Raw genomic sequence first — 19,301 nt, 5'->3', positions numbered from 1 at the left:
GTGGCCAACAAAAGTATACTTATGGACTACAGATCTAATTTTCTTGACGTAAATTGAAGGATAAAAACTGCATTTGTAGAAAAATGAGCAACATATTGGAATCAATCCAATTCAGTATTCAAATTAACAAGATTGCAGTAGAACAGAATGCCCTGCCCTTGTTGTTCAGTTGCCAAGTAACTGATCAGTACAGACTGGAAAATCCAAGGTTTGATTCTCAGGCTGTGCCACCTTCGTCATAGTAACAGTACTCCCAGGCTCAGGTGGAAAGCAGTGGGAAACAAATCATCCAGGGTCACTGCTGACCACTAGCTATGTTGAGCCTGCTGGGTCACATTATGATTTTCCACATATCCTGCTATAACTTTCGTATAATGGATTCTAGCAGTTTGCCTATGACAGGTTTTAGGCTAACTGGCCTGTGACTTCCTGCAGAATGGACACTCTATCCAGAGCTAGATCCAGGCATGAGACCCATTCTTCAAGTGAGCAAGGAAGAACAGAGTTAATATTAGTCGATTTTGGAATTAGTCGATTGCCCTGGCACTGAACACAGGGAGTGACGATTGAGTGAAACACTCAGATCTAAGATTTAGTGGGAAGAAGTATAAGTGGAGCAATATAGAGATAGGGGAAGGGGGTGAAGAAGAGAGAATGGAGGAGAGGGATAGGAGGGGAGCTGGGAATAGAGAGAGGAGACAGAAGCAGGAAGCAGACAGTAGGGAAGGGGCAAAGTGGAGTGGAGAGGGAAAGGTGAGGGGGGGGGTGAAGGCAAGAGGAGGATGATAGGGGATGGGAATGCAAGATCAGAAAATGCTTCCAGAATTAGTGTGAAAAGGGTGCTGAAAGCCTACTGGTGACTGACTGAGCTAGGACGATCTCCAAGTTCCTTCACACGCTGAGCGAGTTTGTTAATTTTGAAGAAATTGCTTTCAGAGAACAAGATCATGTTGCGAATGTTGATCATTTCAGCCTTTCCACCAAATCTTTTTCTGGTATTTCAATGGTGCTCTGTTGTGCCCCATATCTGTTGCACTGGTAAGTGGCCTGTTCCACCGCTGACTCCTTCAAAATAAAGAGCAGTAGCTCATCACGGTCTCGTTCGAATGTCAAGTACCTTAAAATATCTTCCTCATGCTATCCATGCTTGGGAGAGTTAGCCGCAAAACTATGGATCTCTGCAGTTCAGGAAATGCAGCTGACAGGGAAAGTAGGGGCTCTGATAAAGAAGAAATATACTACTGGGATTAGTAATCAAAGCAGATACCTTGCCAATATTTAAAAACAGGTTAGATAAGTGATTGGAAGAAGAGAGGACAAAGGGATAATAAGACAGCAGGCTCATGAGATTAGAACTACTGCTTTCGTGGAGGATGAAAGCCAAGGTAGACCGGTTGAGCTGAATGGTGCTTCCACAATGGAATTCCTAGGCAAATTTTGTGAATTTAATTCTCTAAACTGGAAAATACAGCCAGGGGGGCAGGCGGTGATGGACAACTGGAGATTGGAATTGATGGGTGGGTAACCATGGCTGGCAAAAACTCCCTGATGACAGGCGCAGTCTTGGCACGGTCTGTAGAGGACCAATGGGGAACGTCACCACGGCACACAAGCAATTTTAGCAGGTCATGTCTTTGGGTAAAATTCACAACACGTTCCTGAGGTTGCATTGCGTCAACTCTCCTCTGATCTGTAACACTCCATTCGGGCAGCAAGCAATTGGCTGATCTTCCACAACCTTTGGAGAGATTGGCAGGAGCATTCAGAAAAGTACTTTTGCTAATCTGAAGATCTCTGAATCAGAGGTAATTGTTTAAACGTTTTCTTAATTAGCCTTTAATGGATTTTTACAGCTCTATGAGTGACACAGGCTACAATTTTAATTTGTTTGTATTTAAGGTCAGCGAATCAATTGTGTATAATGAGGGGAAGGGATGAATGGAAACAGGGCCTGAATATTGATGGGGTAGATTGATGGAACTCTTCCATCCTGAAGAGGAGTCATATTGGACTCAAAACATTGGGTGGGATTTTGTGACAGCTGGATTTTACAGTCCCGCCGAAGTCAATGGAGTTTAGAACGGCTCACCGCATTTTACAGCTCCATCCCAGCCATAGCGAGGCCATAGAATTCCGGCTGCTAACTCTGTTTCTCCCTCCACAGATGCTGCCAAACCTGTTAAGTCCTTTCCAGCACTTTCTATTTTTATTTCGGATCTCCAGCATCCGCAGTATTTTGCTTTAACTGTACCTGAATATTAATGTTTACTTTGCTGATGTTTAAAATTTAGTGAAAGAGGTAAAAGATGTTTTACTTGCCTGCTCCACACCATAACACACACACAAAAAAAAAATCAGCAAGTTTTTTGGTTTCCAATTTTCTGGAGATTACTCGATCAAAATATGTACTGTCCCATTCAAAACCAGAGAGATTTTTTTTATTTATTCATTAACGGGACATGGGTGTTGCTGGCATTGGCAGCATTTGTTTCCCATCTCTAGTTACCCTTTGAAGGCTGTTAAGGGTCAGCCACATTGCTGTGGGTCTGGGGTCACCAGGAGGCCAGACCAGATAAAAGGTGGCAGACTTCCTTTCCTGAAGGACATTAATGAACTAGATGGGGTTTTACAATATTGATTATGGTTTCATGGTCACCTTTACTGAGACGAGCTACCGTGAAACCATCATTGATTGATGACCACACCAGATTCATATTGGACAGTAGAAACTCAATTCACACTTCCTATCCCTTTGAAGATGAACTTTTCCCTCAATCACTGTTTGGTACATTTGGTGCGGTGGCGGTTTGGGAGTGAAGCTGTACAGTTCAACAAAAATTAAGCCCTCCTACAAATAATCAATGTAAGGTATGTAGGTTTACGAACTCCTTTTAGCATAAATGCCCAAACATCTGACATAAATTTCAATAATAACCTCAATTCCAAATGGGATTGAAGTTATTTGAAAGCCAGATTCCCCTGGGCGTATTTACTGATTATAGTAACTGCTGAACTCACTCCACAGCACATCACACTGATCATGCACAGTACAATGTAGCTGTGAAGTAGATTGTATCCATCTGAAACAAATAGGAATGTTACAACACAACAAGTAGCAATGGACAGACAATTATCTGAAACTCTACAAATCCTGTTTTGTTCCAGGAAATGCCACATGGATCAAGACTGAACGGCAGTGGACTGCAGTGAGACCTGCAAACTGCTGATGTGGGATCCTGTGATTATATTCAACAGCAACTTTGTATAGCACCTTTGACATAATAAAATGTCCCAGGAGCATTATCAGGCACTAAGAGATATTAAGACAGGTGACCAAAGGCTTAGCTAAGAGGTAGATTTTACAGAACGACTTGAAGGAGAGGGAGGTGGGGAGGCAAGGAGGTTTATGGAGGGAATTCCAGAGTTTTGGACCGATGCAGCTGAAGGCATGGCTACCAAAAGGTAGAGCAAAGGAAATCATGGATAAGCAAGAGGCTAGAATTGGAGGAGCGCAGAGATCCCAGAGGGTTCTAGGGTGAACTAAGGTTGCATGGAAATAAAGGGAAGAGACCCTGGAGGGATTTGAACACAAGGTGTAGAAATTTAAATATGAGGCATTGTCAGAGCGAGGGCCAATGTAGGCCAGCGAGCACAGGGATGATAGTGCAACTGATATGCACTCATCTCCTTTTACCTTTACATTTTCTCATTTCTGGGTACAATTCCAGTTTCTTGTATTGCAGGCGGGGCAGGAGTATCGTGGTTCCTTGCATCAGTTACACAGCACAATGGATGTTCACTCAGCAGTGTGCTTAGAAGATGAATTGACCCTGTAAGGATCACTGTAGTTTATGACATTGAATTGTCTCTCTTCCCCGCCCTAATCAACAGCCATATCTGTAGCCTGCAGCTAAACACAGTAATTGTTAGGGCCAAAACTACAACAAATGTGACATCTGGTTCAGAGATGTTTCAGCTGCTGGTCTCATGTTCTTTCAGGCCTCACTAAACACATTTTCAGTGCACTTATCATCATTATTATAGTTATGACAAAGCAATATGGGAACAAGGGGCAGAGTGGCATTTTGTGGCTTTTTTTGATTCACAGTATAAACAGTAGACCCACAATAAATAAAAATGTTCCAAGCAACTGACTTGACACCCAGAGAAATCGTCATTATCCATAAGTGCGTTTGGAACGCCTTATTTACAAATGCTTTGGCGCGTTGTTAATTTTTAAACTGATCTCATGCCCAAAAGGCCAGCATTAAATTTTAAGTACTCTGTAGACTACCATTGTAATGATTACAATTAGATCAATGTGACCGAGCAGAGCCTGTTGGCGATAACACAACAGAGACTGCATGGTTCAAGGACGGCAGCAGGATCCAATGAACAGAACAGAGGCACCAAGGTGACGTAAGCCAATTGGAAAGTGTAGTGTTTACAATCTCATTAACAAGCAAGTTAAAATTTAACCAAGATTCAACTAAGACGCTTTGCATTCTAATGGCTTCCTTTATACGACTTTTCATTCCATTTCGAAACCCACGTGAGCAGTTTACCAACGTGGATTCTATAATTTGCTTAGTTGTCAACACAACCTGTAACCCATTTTGACTGTAACAAGCATTTCTTCAATTCATTTTGTCACTGAATACCAGACAAAACAAAGCTATACCTTTCACCATCTAGGGAAATTAATAACATCCCCAGTGTGGTACATCATAGAAAATATGTGCGTGCACACATAGCGAGGTCGTGTAGTCTCCCAAAATGATGGCTGGAATTTTACGGCCCTGTTGCCGTAGGGACTGGGCCGTAAGTTGTGGCGAGCCATTCTAAACTCCATTGACATTGGTGGGAACGTAAAATCCCGCTGCCATAAAAATTCCGGCCCAATGGGTTTTTTTTTTAAAGTTAAGCCTTCCTGATGAAAATCCTCTTACATCGCACAAAATTTTTGGAAATCTTGCTTAATAATCACGATTGATTTTGGCAGAAAAAATTGGAAGTGCTAAAAGCCTTTTAACGTTCATTAAGATGACTGATGGAGCGCTGAGCAAGACTGTTTTTATTCAAGTAACAATCAGGAGCACTCCAAACTGAGGTAAGGCAGCATTCAGCACAGCTTCAGTGGTGCACCTTAACTTTAAAATCAAAGGATTCAGTGCAACATTGCTCTTTGAACAAATCTTTGAGCATCAAACAAATACCAGAATGGGTTCATCTTGCTATTCTTCATCCCTTGCTATTGCCATAGGTCTTGAAGACTGTGACTTCATGTTGGTGTGTGATTTCATGGGGACTGAATCCCCTCTATGATTCCGGCCAAGCAACTGTTCACGTGTGAGCCTCGGTTACAAAAGCTGGCACACATTTCAACAGGAGAAGCATCCAAAGCAAGTCCTAGCCTGTGCTCCCTCAACATCTCCAGAAGCGTGCTACTCAGCAGGATTTGCTGGACAGAGATCAAGAGCAAGAACCCTTGCTCATTTTTCTACTCTCTTTCCAGGAACAGTGGAGCACTGCCATTTCTGTCGAGATCAACAAACATTAGAATAAATCCAGCCCTGCTTATTTGTCTGGTGCAGCTTTAATCTTGGAATTAGATTTCTAATTAAACTGGCTGAGGCGGCTGCACATTACAGCTCAAGGGGCTTTTGTTCCTGGATTTGGTTCTTGCCCTGGTTTGTGTGGAAGGGTGTCGGTTAGACAGTATGTCTTAAAGAAGTCTTTGTTGAAGTTTTTCTCAGTCTTCCAGCATTCTGGTTTGTTTTTAGCATTTTAGCAAGGCTGTGGGTTTTTGATCCCCTACTGCCACCATGTGGGGGGGGGGGGGGGGGGGGGGGGGCAGCAGGGGGAGGGGGCGTGGAGGTGTTGGTTACAGAATGGTATGTCTTACAGAAGTCTTTGTAGTCTTCAGTAAGTCTTTATAATTACTAGAACTATTTACACAGGTACAGTAAAGGATACAGGCTAGGGACTATCTCCATGCTTAAGTCTTTACACATCTCTGCTCAACACCACACTGACCCCTGGGTTTGGGTCATATACCTTCTTACATCACTCTGTGGGCGGTATTTACTCAGTCCCACATTAACCCTGTATGTGCCAGACCCTTATACTACAATCTGCAGGCGTAAAAGGTCAGGGTTGGGTTTTGACCACCTTCTTCACATCAATTTCAACCATGCTATAACAAGTCCTTTGTGCAACAAATAAAATTCTAGTTTACTGCACGGTGCTCATGTTTCTTTTTTGCTCTTATCCATTGTCAGATCCAAGATACATGTTGCCTGTTAACAGGACCGTTTCAGATGATGTGTTCATAAAGATTGAGCTTCTTTATAACTTTAAAACAAATTTTTACAGCACATTTCAAATCCAACTGGCTGGCAAAGGGAAAGCAAGAACTCTGCCTAACCTGCTTGGAATTTCGTCTATCTTTTAAAATTATTTTCTGGTTCGATCGGTGCAAATACAGAAAAATAACAACCGCAATATTACGAAGGCCTAAGTTTAGAAGACGGTACAAGGCTGTGTGGTGCACAGTGCGTTTCAAAGCTCAAAGTGCAGCATCATTAAGGGTTAGGAGGCGGGCCTGCAACCATAATTCCCCACACACTAGGTCTTCAAATCTCTACTCCATCCATGCGAGGTAGCACCAATCTGGGAACCAGTTCCTTGTCACAGGGTCATATCAGACACTCACAAGCACGTTCGATTCATTAGGTCAATTATTGCCACGATTTTACAATACGATCTGGATGGGAGTTACACCACAGGATAACAAACAATATATCTAACAGAAAACAAATACTGCCTATGTTGGAAATCAGAATCAAAAGATTCAGAATCCAGCAAATACCGGAAACACAGCAGGTGTGGAACAAACAGCTGAGTTAGTTTCAGTGCAAAGCTATTGATAACCGATACAATGTACTGGAGTAAAATAAATCATAGGGCACCTAGTACGATGTCTCAAGGTACTTGATAGGAATGTTACAAAGCAAAATTTGACACCAAGCCATATTAACAGATGTTGCCACAGGTGGCCAAAAGCTTGATCAAAAAGGTGGGATTCAAGGAACACCTTAAAGGAGAAGAGGCGGAGAAGTTTAGAGAGGGACCTCCACATCTTATCACCTGATGGGGTAATGGATGTTGAGGGTGCAGAAGAGGAATGCAGAGATCCTGAAGGGCTGTAAGGCTGAAGGAAGTGACAGAGTAGGAAGCAAGGATGCGATGGAGGGATTTTAAAAAAACATTATTTCATAGGATGTGGGCACCGCTGGCAAGACCAGCATTTGTTGCCCATCCCTAATTGTCCCTTGAATGGAAGAATAGCTTGCTAGACCATTTCGGAGGGCAGTTAAGAGTCAACCATGTTGCTGTGGGTCTGGAGTCACATGGACCAGGTAAGGATGGCAGTTCCTTCCCTAAAGTGTATTAGTGAACCACATGGGTTTTTATAACATTCAGTGATAGTTGATTGATTGTCTCAGTGATGCTGACCTATCTTTTTTATATTCCAGATTTTTTAATTGTACTTAAATTCCACCAGCTGCCATGGTGGGACTTGAACCCACATCCCAGAGCATAAGCCTGGTCCTTACCACTAAGCCACCGTCTACCCTGGAGAGCATTGGTATGAGATTTTAAATTTGACGTTTTCTAGACCAGGCCTCAATAATGGTAGGGGTATGAATGAACGGTATTACGCTTTAAAAGTCATGCAATGAATGATATAACTGGAACCTAGTCTTTATACATTAGCCATTTGGCAGTACGGAACTTGAGTATTGCTAAAAGAGTCACGTTGAAGCTTTTCTTATTGCACTCATCAGGACACTTTGCAAGGATGACAATATAAGGGGAAAAATAATTTATACTGTATGTGAAGAGAGTGCTGATTGGTTGGCAAGTGGATTCTGATTGGCAGACGCACTACCATGGAGAATGCACCAGCGATGGTGACTGACAGTTAACTGCAAAGCTTGAAATTTAAACCAGGCAGCTTGACCCTGATTGGTCAAGGCATTGCCCTGAGGAATGAGTTGACGAATGGCTGTCACTTACTGATGAATGCAAGATGAAAAGTTTTGACATGTGTCTTTACATAATTATAAACTTTTGTTTACAAAGACACCACAGAACAAATGCACCTCCAAATCCAATCCACACAGTGACAGTCTGTTGCTAGATACAGGAGACGCGAATCCCCAGTTAAGACCCACCAACTGACTACAATTAAACATCCAAGTAACACACAATTAGGAAACAGGACTTGGTGCCAACTAGGATACGGGCAACAAAATTTTGGATAAGCTGAACTTTACATAAGATAGAAGATGGGAGGTCAGCAGGAGAGTAATGGAACTGTCGTGTCTGGAGATAGAATGAAGGTTTCAACAGCAAATGGGCTGAGGCAGGCTGTGGAGATGGGCAATATTACCAAGGTAAAAGCAGACAGTCTTGGTGCTGTCGAGAATATGGGGTGGGAGCTCAGCTCAGAGTCAAATAGCACGTTAAGGTGGCAAACAGTCTAGTTCAGCCTCAGGTAGCGCCCAGGAAGAGAGATGGAGTCGACGGAATATGTTGCAGGGCCTGGAGCCAATGACACCAAACCCGAGGCTCAACAATTTGTTAGATTTGGGTGAAATTATATACCTGGTCATTTTTATTCCTCTTCGTCACGTTTGACAGGTCTCACATTTAACTTCACCAGTGACATTGGTATGTTCAGCGTCCTCTTCCTATGGTTGCTTGAAACACTCATTGGAAAGTGCATCAGGGAAATCTGGTGCAAACTTACCTTTGATTCCCAAAACTGCCCCTCCTCACCCCCTCCTGCAACCCCCGCCCCCCCCCCCCCCCCCCCCCCCCCCCCACCCACCCACCCACCACCTCTCCCCACCACCCCCTGACAAACTTCTGGCCTGGCTTGTTCAGTATCACCATCAGCAATAATGTTCCCTCTCAGCTGTCCGGCTGCACCGAAGAATTTAAAAGGTCTCGCGCACTGAAATAAATAGGCCGCGCACAACAAAAACAAATTAAGAGGCGGTGTTGATTATTAGTGCAAAAGCATAGTCTCTTTCTTTGGTTTGCTTTTGCCTCCTTGTAAGAATTTGCCAGGTCTTCAGTTTGCTATCTCTCCACAGTGACACTTTTGAGATTCAGAATTCAGCAATGTGGGAAAATTCAAGCTCAATCATTCACTAGCCTTGGCCTTCATCTAGTAACTATTCTGAAAGTGAATTGTCACCATCCAATCTCCAGAACTTGCTGCTCAAATTACATTGCTCTGTTCTTGACCTTCACAGACAGATTCGCACTCTTAGCCTGCCTGTTACTTTTATGAACTTGCTGGGTTTGCACATTAATTGCCCACTGCAGAAAGTTAAGTCTAGTAATTAATAGTTGATGTATCCCTTTAATGACATGATAATTGTTAAATGACTACCAATCAAACTCTGTTTCCCAGAAAGTGAATAATTTAAACTGCATGTCAGAGTCTTCGAAGTAGTAAATTATTGTAGATTTTAAAAAGTAAAATTTTACATTTTTTTCTTTATTCTTTTCTCTCTCTCATTTTTCCTCTCTCTTAATCTAATGTTTTTTTTCCCTCACTTTATTTCTCTTTCTGTACCTGATTGGATTCTGATTCACCCTCCTTCTCAGTCCTTTCTCGATTTATTTCTTAATCCTTAAATCTCATTTAAGGTGGTATGGTTTAGGTCCCACCATTCATGGAGGCCTCAGATATCTTGTTGCCCTTGCTGCAACCTTATCAGCTCGCACTTCAGCCAAGTGAGGGTACAAAACATTTGAGGCTGACCGGGGCAAGAAAAAGTCTAACTGCAATGGGACATGCCCCAAGATGCCCTGCTTGAGCAAATTATGACTTACCATTTTTTCTTTATGAAATACTATACCTAGGAAAGTGCATCACTTTGAGTCTTCAGATTCTAATCAGTAGCAATGTCCATTGCTGTTTCTGTCAGCAGATACACATTATTGTTCAGTCATTTCACTGCCGATGTCAGCTGAAACAATAATAACTATCATCTTTTCTCCTCTCACTTTGACGTGAAATCTCTGCCAAGGGGTTTCATTGCCCACACAACCAGATTATCAATTTTCTTTTTTTTTTAAACAGAAACTTCCATCAGCCCTCTGTGGTTTTGATTTCTCTAGAATATGATGTAATTCACTGCTTTCAATCGATTTCAATCAGACCTTGTACTTATCACTTCCCAAACTGTGACATTTTGCACCGAGCATGTTCATGGTGGCGTTCCCAACAGCATGAAACGCCCGCCCTTAAAAGCTGGACAGAGACGGCGTGTGGAAATCGTCACAGGTTATCACGTGCTTAACTAGTAATTATCAAAAAATAATCACATCGACGAGCTCACAACTGCTTGTATCAAATACATTTCAAATGAGACACCACGGGGTAGAACTTCTGCTTTGAGCACAATCTGAAAACTGGGTGCGAATTACACTTGAAGCTGCATTGTCTGCCTGAAGTGAAATTACAGTTCAAGATTCTACCCAAACCCATTTGTACAATCATTAATGTTCTTTAGGAAAGGACATCCTTACTTGGTCTGACCTACATGTGAATCCAGACCCACAGTAGTGTGGTTGACTCTGAAATGTCCTTTGGAACGGCCTAGCAAGCCACATAGCTGTATCAAACTGCAAGAAAGAATAAAACCGGGTGGACTACACAGCTTTGACCTAGGCTACAGAAATGACAATCCAGTCAACCTTGCAAAGTCCTCCTCACCAACATCTGGGGACTTGTGTCAAAATTGGGAAAGCTGTCCTGCAGTCTGGTTAAGCACAGCCTGATTTAGTCTTACACACAGAAGCATACCTTTCATCCAACAACTCTCACTCCTTGGTTAACATCTCTGGGTACATCCTTTCCCACCAGCAGGACACACCCATTTGAGGTGCTAGCACAGTTGTATACAGTCAGGAAGGAGTAACCCTGGCAGTCCTCAACATTCTCTCCAGACCCCACGAAGTCTCATGGTAGCAGGTCAAATATAGGCAAGGGAATCAGCTGATTATCACATACCACCTTCCCTTAGCTGATGAATCAGTAATTCTCCATATCGAACACCACTTGGAAGAAGCACTGAGGGCAGCAAGTGCACAGAATGGACTATGGGTGAGGGACTTCAATGTCCACCACCAAGAGTGACTCATTAGCATCAATACTGACCAAGCTGACCAAATCCTGAAGAACATGGCTCTCAGAATGGGACTGCGGCAGGTGGTGAACAGAACCCAAAGGCGAAAACCTACTTGACCTTTTTGTCACCAATCTACCTATGACAGTTGCGTCTGTCCACAATATTGACAGGAGTGATCACTGCACAATTCACATGGAGACAAGGTCCCATCTTCATACTGAGGGCACCCTCAGTATTGTTGTGTGCCACTGCAACCATGCTAAATTGTATAGACTCAAAACAGATCTAGTAGCTCAAACTGGACATCTATGAGATGCATTGCTCCCCCCACCACCACCCTCCATTAAATCCTTCGGTGGTAGGGAGGGGGTAGAGAATGGGGGGGCTCTAGAAGATTCTGCTCAGTGTTTCAGGCAGTGATCACTTTGCAGGAACGGGCAGTCAAAGTTTCACCTGATGAGTATGGAAGACTGAATGGAGCAATGCGTTAGTATGTTATCTCTTTTTTCTAAACCCTCTGGAAGATCAGTTTTCTTTAATCAAGGCCGATGCGATGGAAGTTTCCTCTTCACTGTCACTTGTGAGGGTGAAGGTGAAATGAAGTTAGGTAGTGTGGACCCAGATCCCAGTCATTACATACTTGTTGCATTAAAAAAAACACCTACAATTTGACACCAAACTGACAGCAATGCGGAAATGGAAAAATTGCACCATTCCAGCATGGAGTGTTTCTTAAGATTGTTGTTACAGTGTATTGTTGGGTAGAATAGACAAAACATTACTTGCTCCAACTGGCCCAAATTATAGCTAATCTGGGAGCGCTCAATACATGTACAGAGATGTAAAACAAAAAAAGATGTTCATCACAGCTCAGTGGTGGCACTCTCAGTTGAGTCACAAGATTGCAGATTCAAGCCCCACTCTAAAGACTTGAGCTCAAAATCCATGCTGATACTACCAGTGCAGTATTGAGGCAGTGCTGCATTGTTCCAGGTATGGTCTTTCAGATAGGATGCTAAACGGAGGTCCCATCTGCCCTCATATGGATTTAAAAGGGCCCGTGACACCATTTCAAAGAAGAGCAGATGAGCAGTATCCTTGCCAATATTTATTGGTCAACCAACATTATTACAACAGATTATCTGGTCATTATAACTGACACGTGTGGGAGCTAGATGTGTGCAGATTGGCTGCCACGATTTGTACATTGGCAGCATGTTATCACTTTAAAAATACTTAATTAACTGTAAAGCAATTTGGGATGCTCCAAATTCTTAAAAGTCTCTATATAAATGCAAGTATTTATTCCATTCAGTTGTGCATGAAAACTTGGGAAGAGGAAGCTGACATTGGGTCACATTGCTCGCCAGAGACTTTAGCAGACTATTTAAGTTTCCCAAATGGAAATCAAGCCAACTGCTTTTAAGGAAGCACTTGACTTTCAGTATGCCTTTCTTTTCTGTTGCACATAGGACTTAGGAGCAGGAGGAGGCTATTCAGCATTTCGAGCCTGCTCCACCATTCAATAATATCATGGCTGATCTATCCTCCAGTCTGGAAACCCTTCTCCTTGTAAACACAAGCACTTTTCAAGAACATATATTCAAAGATCAATTCCAAAAATCTACAAAAATGTTGCCAAGTCACCTGTCTTACAAGGTTGGACAGGTTAGGCTTGTATCCACTGGAGTTTAAAAGATTAAGAGGCAACTTGATTGAAACCTTTAAGATCCTGAGGGGTCTTGACAGGGTGAATGTGGAGAGGATGTTTCCGTTTGTTGGAGAATCTAGAACTAGAGGTCACTGTTTAAAAATAAGGGGTTGCCCACTTAAGACAGAGGTGAGGAGAAATCTTTCTCCTCAAAAAAGCATGGAGTGTTCCTTAAAAGGCAGTGGAAGCAGAGAATATTTTTAAAGCAGAAGTGGATAGATTCTTGATAAACAAGTTGGGGGAGGTGGGCAGGAGGTTACAATCAGATCAGCCATGGTCTTATCGAACAGTGGAGCAGGCTCGAGGGGCTGACTGGCCTACTCCTGCTCCTTGTTTGTACGTTTTCCCTCCTTTTCGGATTGTGAATAATACATGCATGGGGAAGTTAGCAGATAATAGCAAAGCTGCCTCCATTGAGGTTGGTACAAAGATACATTGGGGGTGAAGCCAATCCACAGCCGCCAGTTTTCTGTCCAAAATTAAAATTCCCGCTTAAGTGGCTAAAATTAGGCTGGCAGGAAAAATAAAGAGGCAGCTCTCAACTATTGGTACCTCTGGTGCCAAAAATTCACAAAAACTACCCATGTGTGTGTATATATATATATATATATATATAAACACATATATAAAATATATACTATATTATATATATATATACACACACACACGCACACATTTATATATGAGTAGCAGTTAGTTGAGATTGTCAAAATGAGAATATCAGCTGCTTAATAACTGCTACTTCACTAAGAATGAAATAAGCAGTGAAACTTGTGATAAAATCTTAACTTGTATAGCAAAAGAAGCATAAGAAGTAAGTGTGATGTGAGTTCACCAACTGAAAGGGGATTTTAAATTTTAATACATTTTTGTGATTTTTTTTGCATCACACTGCTTCCCAGTAAAAGAATTAGCATTTACATAAGCAATATCATATCTCTCAGAAGCACATTGAAGTACTGTCGAATTGTGGTGACTGTTATACAAGCCAATTTACACACAGAACAACTTTAAAAACAGCTCCGGGGGAATCAATATTTCAAATGAATTTGAATCATTTTTGGCAATGTTCGCTAAGAAGGAAGACAAACTTGCACACAAACAGTGCTTTTCAAGGCCTTAGAATGTCCAAAATCAAGGGGCAGGACTTGCGGGTTGTCAGTTGGGCAGGCTTGAGGGCCCAGAAGCGATTGGCCCCAGACCACAATTTCAGTCTGGATGGGCCAGCGAGCATGAAAGGCACGCTAAGCAGCTCAGTGATACGAGGTGGGGGGGGGGGGGGGGGGGGGGGGGGGGGGGGGGGGGCGGAGTGCGAGCACAAAAGCCTGCGCATGCGCTGGGCAAGCACACACTGCAAGCTCCCTGAAGACAGGGGACTGCCTCAGGGAGCTGACGAATTTTAAACCAATGAATAAAGTTTTTTAAAATCTGGGGAAAAAAATGTACACACAGCGGCCTCGCTCACCTTAATGAATATATTTGAAAATTCTGCCCCAAAATTTTATTTTATTTCTTAAAATTTAATTACGGAAACCTCATCCCGTCTGTGGATGAGGTTTCCTAAAATATCCAAAGGCCGCCTAGCTGATTCGCCTGCCCGCCAACCGCAATGTTGAACAGACAGCGAAAAATACAGGTTGATTAATGGCCTTAATAGGTCTCTTATTGGTCGGCGGGCATACTGCCGACTCTCGTGCAGGCCCACCAACCAAAATATCGCACAAGTGCATGATGACATCGGGACACTTGTCCAACGTCATCGCGTGCTATTTCACACCCGGGCATGTTAGGCACCCGCCCGCATGCCAAGCGGGAAATCCTGCCCATGTTACATTTGGTTAAGTTCTTTTCTGGATCCTGAGTGCTGGAGACATGTCAGCCAATTTGCACGCAGCAATGTCCCACAAAGGGCAAAGGGACTGTGACCAATAATCTGTTTTGGTGATGTTCGTCAAGAGCACTGGGTAGTACTCCCTGTTCTTCAAAACAGTGCAACAGAATCTCTTCGATCTACCTGAGAGGGCAGACAGTTTATACCGAGGACCACACATCTGAGAGTGCAGCACCATCTCAGTACAGCCTTGGAGTGTCAATCTAGATTGTGAGCTCAGGTCCCTTGTCTGAGCAGCTGGAGGTAGGGTAGGGGCAGATACTCTAATTGGCGACTAGTGGTTTCCCATTTGGTGCCTCAAGTGTTCACTATATCTGTCTGAGATGACAGCACAGACAGCCAATTCTCCAATGTCGGCAAGTGTCAGATCATCCACTTTGGACCAGGGATCAGAGTAATCTCTGAATTGTGAAAAATTAAAAGCAACAAAAGTCCAAAGAAACTTAAGGATCTATGTAATTAAATCATTAAATGTCATGGACTGGTAAAAAAAATATCATCAAAAAGGAGATTTTCAAATTTACTACCTTTTTCTTCAAGTGATTTATTTTACATCATATTGCTTTACAGTAAAAAAAAAGCATTTATGTAGCAATATCATATCGCTCAGAAGCATCTGATTATGTTGAAATAACATTAAACTGTAGTGGTTGTAGTAAAACGCTCACTTTTATATCTAAAGGTCTAAAATGCAAAACATGGAAGTCATACCAAATACAAATCCATGGCTGCAGCACACTTGAGGGAGTACTGTGAGCCATTCTGGGCACCATACCTTTGGAAGGTTAATACTGGCCTTGGAAAGGAGAGCTGCGAAGCTTTGTAAGGATGACATTTGGCCTCTGACTGTTAAATTAGGAGAGATTTTGCAAACTGCAACAATAAAAACTTATATTCATATAGTTCCTTTGACTTCCTTCCTCCTAATGTAACATTCCAAGGCATCTCACTGAAACATTATAAAACAAAGTAGGACACCGAACCGCATAAGGAGATAGGAGGTCAGATGACTGATTCAAGAGGCAGGTTTTAGTGGGTGCCTTAAAGGAGGAAAGTGAGGTAGAGAGGTGGAGAGGTGTAAGGAGGAATTCTAGGGGTTAGGACCCAGGCAACTGATGGTGATACGCCCAGGGTTGTATCCCCTGGAATTCAGAAGGTTATGGGGTGATTTGCTAGAAGTTTTTCAAGACATGAAGGGGAACTGATAAGGCAGATAGAGAGAAACTATTTCTGCTGGTTGGGGGTCTAGAACCTGGGAACTTAGCCCAAAAATTACAGCCCAGGCCTGTCCAGAGTGAATTTTAGAAACATTTCTACATGTCAAGTGTGTCGGAAGTTTGGAATTCTCTTCACAAATGGCAATTGATGCTAGGGCAATTGCTATCTTAAATCTGAGATTGACTTTTTCACCTTTCTTGATTAGCATTACTGGGACCAGAGTTAGACCAAATCCTCTGCACTTACTCATTATTGCTTTTGAAATAAATGACTAAGCATGAACTTGCACCTGCATTAAGATCATGACTGATTGTACTAATCAATAGTAGTACAGTAGGCAGCTAAAGTAATGATCGCATTTTTCACACCAATTCTCTTCTTCATCTATTGTTGATGTCCCTCAAGATGAATGATGCTGTTGTGCTGGGAAACTTTTCCATGGGTAAAGCCAGATTAAGGGAGTGTCCCGGACTATGCTGAGAATAAACCCTGTCAATTTAGAGGAAAATTAATAATAATCTGACAAAACATTCCATAAGTCTAGTTCCATAGATGGTCTTAAAGCCAACAAGACCACCACTTTGTCAATTGTTTGGCGTCTTGAGGGATTCATAAGAGCAGCAATTATGCTGATCCATCCCTGTAACATGGAGTAGCAGAGAAAATGCTCAGCCTGATCACTGTGTCATGGAAAAGTGATCTATGCAGTACTACCTGGCACCTATGCAACAGTACAGCAGTTCCAGTGGATGCCATCTCAAGTCATTAATGGCACGTGCATCAGCAAGTTTAAACTCCTGTAGAAGGTCAGTGTTACTTCTTCACTACGTAACTCCCTCGCTCCTGCTGCTTCGACTTATCTTCTATTGAATTCATTGGAGTTATTGCATCGATGGTATTGGGGATCAGGAGCTAGATTAAACAGTGTGCCCCGCTTCCATCTATAACCAAAGTACTTAAATGGAAGCTTCCGTAAAATGGAAAGCCAAGAAAGGATGGGAAAAGGGAAAGAATAACCTCTACTGTGCTGAGATCAGGGAGACACATATTGGAAATACAATTTAATTCAATAAGCTCTACAGGGGGTGGAAGCTTGTTTTTATTTACTTGGTTTCATAGTTCATTGTGTGTACACAGTTGCAATCTTATTTCACAATTGGTTTTACTGATCATTGTATGGATTTTATTTCAATTTTTCTGGTGGCTGTTACAAGTATAATTCCAGGCTTAGAAACGCTTGTTGTTCATGTTTCATGGTGGGGAGGGGGGGGAAGAAGAGTTGTTGGTAGTTAGGGGTGGGTACAGGCGTGGTTGGTGGAGATCTTTGTGATCTGGGTCTCCAGATCATTCGACCTAGTGCTAGTTACACATAAGTCAGGTGAAGCATAGGTCAGAAATACACCAGCTCCACAGTATCCTTCATCTCAACCTTCAAAAAAAACTCTAACTGCAACAGTTAGAGTTTCACTCTGTTAACAGCCAGGTGAATGACATCTTGAGCATGGTTGTCAAGTTGTGGGTAATGTGTTGGTTCTGGATCTTGCCTACGGGACGCCCTTCAAAAACCATTAGCAATAGCCTCACTTTTTAAAAAAAAATCATTCATGGGAGTATCATTGCCAAGGCCAGCATTTATTGCCTATCCCTAATTGCCCTCGAGAAGGTGTTGGTGAGCCGTCTTCTTGAGTCAATGCAGCCCATGTGAAGTCGATACACCTATAGTACTGTTAGGAAGTGAATTCCAGGAATTTTACTATGAAGGAACAGCGATATAGTTCTAAGTCAGGATGCTGAGTGGCTTGGAGGGGAATTTGCAGTTAGTGGTGTTCCCATGTGTCTGCTGCCCTTGTCCTTCTAGGTGATAGAGGTCATGGGTTTGGAAGGTGTTGTGAAGGAGACTTGGCAAGTTATTTATAAGTTCCATCTGTAAGGACTTTTTCAGTACAAATCCACTGGTTGACTCTTTTGTGGTACCTCAAAATAAACACCAAACTATCTCCAACTACCAAACTCCCTTTGCTTTACCTCTCTTATTAGTTTATCTTTAAGTTTATTGGCAGCCAGCAAAACTTCATGAGCATGTGGACTTCTGCTTCATGTTCTGTCATGAGGCTGTTCTGTGGCTCTTATTTCATCGTCTAAACTATTCACCATTTACTTCCACTTCTGTTTCTGTTGAGATTATTACTGTAAGAGCTACCTCGCACTATCAAAGGCTCTTTCTCCGGTACGTGTTCATTTTCTGACATGAGTCAATTCCATACTTGCTATCAAGATTTGGACCGTGCTCTCTTATTTTCCACTCTTTCCATTCCAGTACATGGACCGCAGCTTTTCTCCTAATTGCCACATGCCTCCATTCTGGAATATATCTCACCCGAGTTCCCACTCTGGGTCATCGGCCTATGGATGCAATAGCTGAGTCATGTGCATCAATGATCACTCATTATCACTAACCAGCACTAGATCGATGCATTGTGTTCCTCAGGACCCTCATCACAAAAAACATCTGAGGCACGAGGTGCTCCTTTACTTCTGTCGGCTGCTCAGAGTCTGATATGTTGTAATTCATTCCGACTAATGGCGGGAACTGAAGCTTAACAATTTGATTACCGTGTTTGAAAGGTATTATCTTACCATCATGAGCTATTACCTTACCAGAGTCTGTCCAATCCCTATGACCCTCTCTTTTACAGCATACTAAATCTCCTGAATTGAAGTCTACCTCAGGGTGGTCTTATATGATGCCTCAGCTCTCTCCAAATTTTCTCTCAGGCCTCACCTCTGACGTAAGCCCATCTCCCTGCAAGCAAAGCGTTCAAATGTGCAGAGGAAAGGAACTAACTGTAGTTCCTTTTGGTGCTGGAGGACTATCACAAAGAACAGAAGGCAATTTTAGAATTTTTCCCATAGACTAGTTCAATTGAGGCATTCAAGATGATTATTTGAATAGAAACAAGGAGCAGGGATGCAGGGCAATGGCACTAGATCATAATGCTCATTTGGAGAGTCAGTGCAGACATGATGGGCCAAATGGCCTCCTTCTGTGTGTTAAAATTCCCTGATTCTGAGACTAACTGATTGGGATCAAACCTCTGATCTACTTATTAAAGTCCATGATAAACTCTTTCATAACATGACCACCTGTTTTTTTGTAAATCTATCAAAAGTTAAGCTTGCCTCACAGGCATTAACAGATCATCTTTCTTGAAGCTTTCATCCTGGAAACACAAGATCCAATCCTTAATCATTATCCAACTGACAG

General features: G+C 42.5%; 1 protein-coding gene across 4 annotated transcripts in view; it reads right to left on the bottom strand.

Moving 5' to 3' along the window:
• Positions 1-19,301, bottom strand: part of rab15 (RAB15, member RAS oncogene family) — a 141,925-nt gene that overhangs the window by 89,427 nt on the left and 33,197 nt on the right. The window lies entirely within an intron of this gene.

This window comes from Carcharodon carcharias, chromosome 20 (genome assembly GCF_017639515.1).
Source record: "Carcharodon carcharias isolate sCarCar2 chromosome 20, sCarCar2.pri, whole genome shotgun sequence".
Taxonomy (NCBI): Eukaryota; Metazoa; Chordata; class Chondrichthyes; order Lamniformes; family Lamnidae; genus Carcharodon; species Carcharodon carcharias.
This window is presented reverse-complemented; position numbering and strand designations above follow the sequence as displayed.